Genomic DNA, 9,584 nt, shown 5'->3' with positions numbered 1-9,584 from the left:
ACCATTCAGACAGCATATGCAACACGTATTGATGTATTGACCATGACAAAAACAATTTAAAAACAACTTTGCTCAACCTGCATGGCAATAGCATGCATAGGGAGAATCATTTAAAAAGTGTTGAAATATGACCTTTAGGATGTGCAAAAACAGAAAAACATACAGCCATCAATATAAAGGCTAGAATCCTATTGGAGCCTGGAAATAACGTGATGCTCATGCTACACCACTGTTTCATGATGACTATAGGAAAAACCTGTATATAAACTGTGGGTTTTGGAACATTGGTAGGAGAGAGATCGATCGACCAACTCTGCTGTAACAATAAACTGCTTCAACTTGACAACTTCGAAGACCTCAGCCTCTTTTTTGAAACTTAGAAGATGTTTGACGAGATCCAGCGCAACTTTCCACAACACATCCTACTGTTAAATCAAATTAATGGTCATGGGCGCACCACGTCTAATCCTCTTTGCCATTAAAAAGCATGAGGAAGCATCTGCAGGTATGTAAGCTAGCCTTTCTTTGTTTTATAAAAGCAAAAATGTTTTTTGTCGTTATCGTAAGTGCACAGACCCTTTTATTTCCAATTATATGTTATGACTCACAAAGTTATCAATTTGTGAATTTCAGGGAACCAGCAGACTCTTCTGGCCAAAGTGATGTTATCACATGAACAGTGTAGCTAGCTTAACTACATTTCTCAGTAGAGTGGTGGTAGCGTTGCTAAAAAATCAAATAGCTTTTCACAGTAGCGAAGCTATTTTATTAGTGAAGTAGTGCAGTAGTGTCCACTCAAGCTACATTTACAGATCGCGGATCAATAGTGTTTTAAATGTGTAACACCTGTTTTTTTTTTTTTGGATTTTTTTGTTTTGCTGTTGTGTACTATAGTTTTCCTGTTAGGTACAGCATATTAGTTACAGTAAATAATTGAAATGAACAGTTCTGCCTCATATGTTTCATTGGCAGTTTTATTGATCACTAAGAAGCGACTGAATTAAATTTAAGTGGCTTCGATATAAAAATGAAAATTGCACAGATTAGATGTATTTTTTTATTGCAATGCCACATAAATCACCTGCACAACTAACAAAAATTTTTATTTTGTAACAACAGTAAACATGTTTTTGTGATAAGGTCAGGTTTTGTGGTGGCTCTACTTTAAATTTAAATTAATTAAATTGATTTTATTTAAGTGATGAAAGCTTTTGAGATTTCAACAGTAAACAGAGCTAATGTAAGCTCACTCCTGCTCTGTATAAATGCTTGAAAATTATTTAGTTGAAAATGTTCATTAGAAACTCTTAAGTAATCAAAAAGTAATCAAATGTAATTAGTTACTTTACTTGTATGAAGTAATCGAAAAGTATTTTAACTTATTACATTTTAAATAGAGTAATTTATCTATTTATCTATTACATTTTCAAAGTAACCTTCCCAACACTGTCCATTTGTTAATGGAAACTAAACAATCCTGCCAGAGAGACAGTTTGTCTAGCCTGTTAGGGCTAAAAGAAAAATATAAATGTACATCATTTGCTTAGCAGTGGTAAGAAATACCTTCAAAACTACTAATAATCTTGCTGAGAGGGAGCATATATAAATTAAAAAGAAGAGGGCCAAGGACAGAACCTTGGGGCACACACAGGACAGAGGAACAGAGTCTGACAGATAAAATCCTATGGACACAGAAAAACTCCTGTCTGCAAGATGCCAACCCAGAGCTGACCCAGTAATGCCCACAGAAGAAGGCAGCCTCTTAATTAAAGTGCAGTGATCAACAGTATCAAAGCTGCACTAAGATCCAGCAAAACCAGCACAGAACATTCACCTGCAACGGCAACCATTAAAATATTCTTTGAGAGCCTAAGATTCAAATTTATCAAAGATATTTTGAGCCGCCAAAACAAAAGCAATTTAGATATAGGCGTTAGATGTAGTTGTTAAGTGAAGCAGGATCAAGATTACTCTTTTTCAAGAGTGCCTTAATAATAGCATGTTTAAAACACTTTGGAACCTGACCAAGCGTAAGTAAAATATTTAAATTTGAAACTAAACAAGGGCCAATAAAAGCGATTGATTTTTGAAATCAGCGATGCAAGTAAAATATCCGCAGGGCTTTGAGATAACTTTATCACACTCATTAACTCAATTAAATCATTTAGTGTAATGGGGGAAAAAGAGTCCAGAATTGGAGGACTGTGATTTGTAACAGTATAAGTGGCAGCTGATGGCACAATGCTTGCTCTGACAGCATTCACCTTGTTGACGAAATGAAACAGAACGCGATTAATCCTCATTAGAAAACACCGGTATAACAGAAGTAGTAGGAAGAGACACAATATTGTTTATAGTCTCAGAGTTTTAGGGTTTCTTTTGTTGGCTAATATCCCTGCTAAAAAATCCAGCTTAAACCAGCCTAGGCTGGTTGGCTGGTTTTAGCTGGTCGACCAGGCTGGTTTTAGAGGGGTTTTGGCCATTTCCAGCCTGGTCTTATCTGGTCAGGCTGGAAAATGACCAGCTAAATCCAGCTAAAACCACCTTGACCAGCCTGGTTTAAGCTGGACATAGCTGGTTTTGGCTGGGCTCCCAGCCTGGCTAGGCTGGTCAAGCTGGTTTTAGCTGGTCATCTCCGAGCCTAACCAGCTAAGACCAGGCTGGAAATGGCTGGAAACCAGCCTGGAAGTGGCCAAAACCCCTCTAAAACCAGCCTGGTTGACCAGCTAAAACCATTATATTTAATTTATATAATGGATTCATTTATAATGAAGGAAATAATAGCAAGTTAATATGTATAGGCAGTGAAACATCTTTATATGTAATAAAAATCTTTTTACATTTAAAAAATGTATAACACTATATTAATATTTTACTCAAGCGATTTAATAGTATTTAATTGGTTAATTTTTTTTTATAACTTCTTTATTAAGGAATGCGCACAACTTAATGGGGTGTCACATTCCACTGTGTCCCTCCCTCTGCATATTAGGTGACAAATTCACAATCAATATAAATAATACAAATGGTCGGTTACTGCTGGTGGCTCTAACTATCGCCAAGAAAACTATCCTAATGAACTGGAAATCAAGAAATACCATTCACATCTTACACTGGGAAAACTTAATTACAGAATACATCTTCATTGAAGGTGTGGATCCACGTGCAGGTTTATTAGACTCGTCAGACAAGCTTTGGTCAATACAGGCGCAAACAGATGTATGAGGGCTATCCAGAGTCGAAGTCAAAATAACAGGCAGATGGTCAGAGGCAGGCAGCAAACAGAATTAAATAAACAAGGCAAGGATCAAAACACGGCAAAGGTAGACAAAGGAAATGTGCTGTAATGTCACTGTGGCAGATAACAAGACTCAGCACTGAGGGTTTCACAGTGAGCTGTATATATGGGTGTGTAATCGGTACAAGAGCAGCATCAGCTGTGTGAATCCAATCAGTCAGGATCTGGAACTGGTTGTGTGCGTGTGTAGATCATGACTGGTTATGTAGTCCATTTAGAAGCAGATTTGTAGTTTATGTGGATGCAAGTGTTTAAAACAAAAAGGGGGGGGGGTTAGGGAGAGGGGTCAGGTAGAGGTAAAAGAAAAAACAAAAACTGGCTCTAATAATAAATCTAATTTAAAATAAATCAATTGGAGAAAAAAAAAACTATTTATTATAAATTTTATTAATACCATCCCACATTATAATTCGTTCTTTATATACTTCTTTGCTTCCCCTTTCGTTCTATTCGTTCTCCTTTTCTGTCTCTCTCAATGTTATTTATTCATTTTACTATTATTATTTATAATATTTTTTCTTCTTATTATTATTATTATTATTATTATTTATTTTACATACATTATTATTGAAAAAAAATTTATATCAGTTTTTCCCCTGACCAGTCCAACAACAGATAAAAAAATAAAAAAAAAAAAAAGTTATATATATATATATATATATATATATATATATATATATATATATATATATGTCACGTTAGCGAGATCAAACGGGTACAAAAAGGTGCGGATCCAAGTGCAGTTTTATTTACAATGTGCATCAAACAGAAAAACAAGGTGTCCAAAGTGCAAAGTACAAATAAACAACAAAACAAGAAACACAAAACAGAGACAGGGCTCAGGAATCAGAAACTCTAAACTTACTGGAATACGGAGACAAGATAGACAAACGACACAGTGACAAACAGAGGTGAAATGGTTGTATAAATAGTCCAGGAAATTAACAGGAAACAGGAACAGCTGTGAGCCAATCAGTGTACGGGTGTAATGCGCGTGGTATGTATGAACTTGTAGTCTTTTGGGCGCTGTAGTTAAATCTCAGAGTCCATGAACTACATCCTCCGGTGGTCACTGACCGTCATGACACACACACACACACACACATATATATACATATATGCGCATGTGTATGTATATGTGTATGTATGTATATATGTGTGAAAAAACCTACTTGCATATACTACATTCAGAGGTAGAAGTGTGACTTGGGCATGGCAGCCAGGGCATTGCACTGGACTGATCCATGCTACACGTCACATTTTTTTATACCGCAATGCTTATCATACAACCTCCACCTTCTCAAGTTATTGTTAAAACTGATGTTGTTTTTATTATTATTATTATTACTACCAGCATGAGTATATTCTAGTTACCATGTTAAAAATCCATCATACATATTATTAATATTATTAGTTCCTGTGGGTTTGTATAATTCGTAATTAATAATATAGTAATGGTTTTTTATGATTTTTTTATTCTTATTGCTTATTTTTCGACTCTTTTTGTTTCTTTCCTTTTCATCTACTTCTCCCATTCCTTTTCTGTTTTTTATTTTTATTTTATTTATTTATTTTTATTATTATTTTATTTTCCTTTTCCTCTCTTTCGTCTTCTACTTACTACTACTACTACTACTACTATTATTATTATTATTAATTGTCCTCCTGCTGATTTCCCAACCTCCCCTCGCCCCGTCACTTTTATCATTAATGGTATCACTTTTACTTTTGTTATCATTATTATTATTTTTACTGTTCTGACCTGCCTCCTGTTATCTTTTCATTATCATTATTATAAGTATTAATACCATTATCATTATTATGGTTGCAGTAGTTGTTGTATTTGTAGTAGTAGTAGTTGTAGTACTAGTCATTGTTGTAGTAGTATCAGTATTAGTAGACATTATAGTAGCAATAGTCGTGGTTGTGGTTGTAGTAGCAGCAGTAGTAATTGTAATATAAGTAACTTTCTGTAGTAATAGTTGGTGTAGTACTTGTGATTTATTATCATTGTCAGTTATTACTACTGTTGTCCTTTCTTTATTATTACTGTCATTAGTACTATCATACATTAGTAAGCATTGTTGTTACTCCCTACCTCTGACTGGTTTCTTTCTGTTTTACTTATATCTGCGATACTTGCTTCATTTTTTGACTGTTACTCTTCCTTATGTATGTATTGTGACCTCTTCACCAAGGTACCTTTACATGCACACACACACACACACACACACACACACACACACACACACACACACACACACACACACACACACACACACACACACACCTAACAGTACCTGACTATATTGTTATTGTTTTTTGTTGACGTTTCTTTGCATTTGTATGATCCCAATTTATGTAACTTTTTGCATATTCTAACAAAAAAAGAATTCCCACATTAAATAATATATATATTATTACTCCGCCAGCCAAAATCATGTGGCACGCAACTACAGCGAACCTCCGTAAGCGCAGCGATGACGCCACATTCGCCGTGCACACTGAGTCAGTAACTGAAAGCTGATTGGCTATTGAAAGCTGACTTCACTTGTAGTTTTACTACAGCAAATTACAATTGGAATAATGACATAAAGAACTACAACACCACGAAAACCTATTAACAACAACAAAAAATAATTTAAATGAGCATTAGATGTAGCGTTACATAATTACATTTAATAATTTAATTTAGATATAACAATTAATGTGTTGTCGATGTTGACCGTATCACATGATTAATTCAAACCAATGACGGGCAGCTGGAACACTGCACGCAAGACCTGTCAATCACACACTGACAGTCAGCCAGCTGCTCTAATCAGGTAGGGTTATCAATTGTCTTTTGTTTTCTGTAATTTTTGAGGACCTGTGAATCCTTGTGAATTTGTTCATTACACTAAATTATTATACCTAATGTAAAGGTTTATGAGAGCATTAATCAGATTAAACAGTAGGCCTACTTGCTTTTTAAAAGTAATTTATAGCGCTCAACTCATTACATTAGCCACTCCAGAGTCCGTTTTATCTTCTAAAACCACACAAATCTATTAACTTAAATTATTTTACAGTCATAATGGTGTTAGTTTAATTTATTGTTGAACTGCTCTTTAACCAAACCTTTGAAGTGGCCATATGAGCTGGTATATTGAAGAATTCCACAGTCAGCGCACTGCCCTGGGGTCGGATGGACCTTCCCCAGACCCAAACATATGGGTTATGTACATTATTTAAATCACATTTATTAATCTTTTCTTTTTTTTACACTTGCAGATAAACAAAGATCCATCCTGGCACAGGTTACTGCATTTTTTTTGTACATACAGGTACTTTTTTAAAAATGATGTTCATCAACCTATTTAATATAAGAATAACTTGTATTTAAATCTAATTTAAGGATTAGTTTATCAAAAATGTAGATTACACCATTAATTACTTATCTTTGTGTCATTCTAAACTCCTCTTTGTTCATCTTCAGAACAAATTATGATATTTTAAATGAAGTCTGAGAGCTCTCTCATCCAGACAGCAAGGTTCCCGATTCAAAATCCAGAAAAAAAACCCAAACAAATCCTCAGTTAGAACAGACCATATACCTTCAGTGATTTAATCGGAATATTTAGACACATGGTCTGTTTTAAAAATGTTTTTGGTGCTTTTTCTGGACTTTAAGTGTCCCGGGACCCTTGATGAATATGGATGAGGGAGTCACAGATTTAATTTAAAATATCATTATTTGTCCAAAATATTATCAATGGTCTCTGGGGTTTGGGACACCATGAGGGTGAATAATTAATAACAGAAATAAAATTTTTAAGTAAAATAACCCGTAATAATGCAACAATTTAAAAGTCATTCATAATTTGTTAAATGTTTTGTTAATGAAGAAATAAATGTATGTATTTTTATAATTTATTCACAACCTGTTTATTTTAGTTCATAATTGTTTGATTTAATATAATATTCAAGAAGACACCAACTTCTGCATTGTTAAAAAAAAAAGAGAACATCAGTTTCATCTTGAATGAGACACTAATCAGAATGGATTTGTTACATTGCTTGAGATGAAAAGATGAAAAAGAAAAAAGACAACAATGCAATAGTTCAAATGATTTGATGGATTTTCACGTCTGTGATCCTAGGCAAAACATAATGCAATTTTATAATTCAGTAGTACCGGTAAAATCACTCGTTAAAAATCCTTTATATTGTAAATTGTGTTTTTTAAACATATTTATTAATGCATTGCAGTGATTTCACAAGAACATAAATGATGATGAGTGGTAACAGAGTTTGAGATAAATATTACCTACAGAGCTCAACATAAATGAGTATACACCATTTTAAAATGTAAGATTTTTTTTTTTATTTCTCAGTGAATATAAGTAAAACATTTTGGTACATTTGAAAAAAAAAAAAAAACACATGTATTAAACATTTTTATTCAATAATTTTCCCTAACATATATTTGGGTGTGCCAATAGTGGACCGTTATCTTCAGTTATTTTGTTAAATTAACTCTGGCTAGTACTGGCTAATCTAAACTTAATATTGTAAAGCTTCCTAAAGATAATATCAATTTAAATGAAAAATTTGTGGGAGATAAACTTGAGCACTTAGGTTGAGCACTTTGTTGATTGTGCACTTATAAATGAAGTTTACTACTCTCTTTATCATTTAATTTTTAAGCATGCTATTGTTTGACTATTTAATTTTATTTAATAAACAAGTAGACTGTTCTTACAGCTGTTATCAAAATGAATAATAATTGTTGTTTATTACATTTTGTTTTTACAGGTGAACTACCTGGTGAAACTATCCTTGAAGAGTGACCATGAATACAGTTGCATCAGAATGACATATTTTGTGCCTAGTTTAAAACAGAAAACTAACAAGAAATCTAAGCTTTGTAACATCCTTGGTAACATGAACTTGGTCTCACACAACTATCAACCATTTTCTATATATTTTTATTATTGCCTATAATTATTATATCATACATTAAACTCAAGCTAAAAGTTTGAGAATTACAGAAGGTGAAAGATAGGTGAGACACTAAAAGGTGTCTAATGAGGAATCTATTTTTAGTGATTTTAAAGTTAGGCCCACTTAATTTTAAACATGGTAAGCACACTGTAAAAAATTGCTGTTAAAAAACGGTCAGATTCTACGGTAAAATAATGTTTTTTCACTAAAACAGTAATATTCTGTTAAAAACAGTGCTTTCTGGGTAACATTTTTGTTTTCGAGAAAGTAACCAACTGCAGAAAACTGTGAGCTAACAGAGTTCAGATTCGATGTTTTGAAGTCTGTGTTTGAAATCACACTTTGTGTCCTTGTTCACTATTTCATACACTAGTTAACTAATATAGTTCACCTGACAGTTTTAATGAACACTAATGAGTGAATTCATACACTGATGAACATCTGCTGTTAATAATTACAATTACTGAAGAAAATAAACAAGAAACGCAAACAGTGACTTGAGTTACAGCATTAAATAAAATAAAATAAAATAAAACAGCTTCAGTCTCAGCAGAGGATCATTAAACAACTCCACAAACAACAGCAGACACACACTTATTACTGACTGATTTGACTTCCATACTATTCTCATTGAGATCCAACAGAAATTAAGGTGTTTTTTGTGTCACCGTAATGGAGTGAGGGGCTGGTTTAGTTGGGCTCTTCACCCTTGAACTCATTTAAGAAGACATTCCATCTGCTTGAATACAGAGTTTACAAAACGTTTGAACTATAGCAATAAAGTTGGAAAGTCAATAAATAGAGAAATCTATTTGTATGAAATTAGTTCTGATAAATGTTTTGGTATAAATCTGGAAGAAGGGCCACATTCAATAGACTTTATGCTTAGTTGCAGGTATTAATTTAATTAATGAGAAGTGGAAACAGAAAAGATACCTCCGTAATTACTTAACAGTTAAGAAATAACATTCAAAAACAATTCAGTTATGACAAATACACACTCAGACCTCATGAATCTGACCTTGTATCTCAACAATGGTAACATCTCAAATGTTTCATGCTGCAATGCATGCTGGGAGTGGCACTGTACAAATATCCCAGCATGCATTGCGGTATAAATAAATGTTGTATAATGGTCTAACAGTTTTCTTTATTTGTGTTTGATTCTGCTGTTGTTTATGTTTAGACTTTCAGTTGCCTGTTTGTGAGTTAAACTGTTAATTTTGTTAAATTTGTTTTCACCATTATTGAGGTTCATATGCTGATTATTGATGTCTCTTTGAGCGCGATTTACACTATA

General features: G+C 33.4%; 1 long non-coding RNA gene across 1 annotated transcript; it reads left to right on the top strand.

Annotated features, from left to right (window-relative positions):
- Window positions 1–286: 286 nt before the first annotated feature.
- On the top strand, window positions 287–8,471 carry LOC100535657 (uncharacterized). Its single transcript, NR_170122.1, has 3 exons — window positions 287–505; window positions 6,572–6,624; window positions 8,096–8,471. It is a non-coding gene; the product is annotated as an uncharacterized LOC100535657 (long non-coding RNA).
- The last annotated feature ends 1,113 nt before the right edge of the window (window positions 8,472–9,584 follow it).

This window comes from Danio rerio, chromosome 14 (genome assembly GCF_052040795.2).
Source record: "Danio rerio strain M-AB ecotype USA chromosome 14, GRCz13ab, whole genome shotgun sequence".
NCBI classification, from domain to species: domain Eukaryota; kingdom Metazoa; phylum Chordata; class Actinopteri; order Cypriniformes; family Danionidae; genus Danio; species Danio rerio.
The sequence above is the reverse complement of the archived record's forward strand: the minus strand, read 5'-3'. Positions and strand labels throughout refer to the sequence as shown.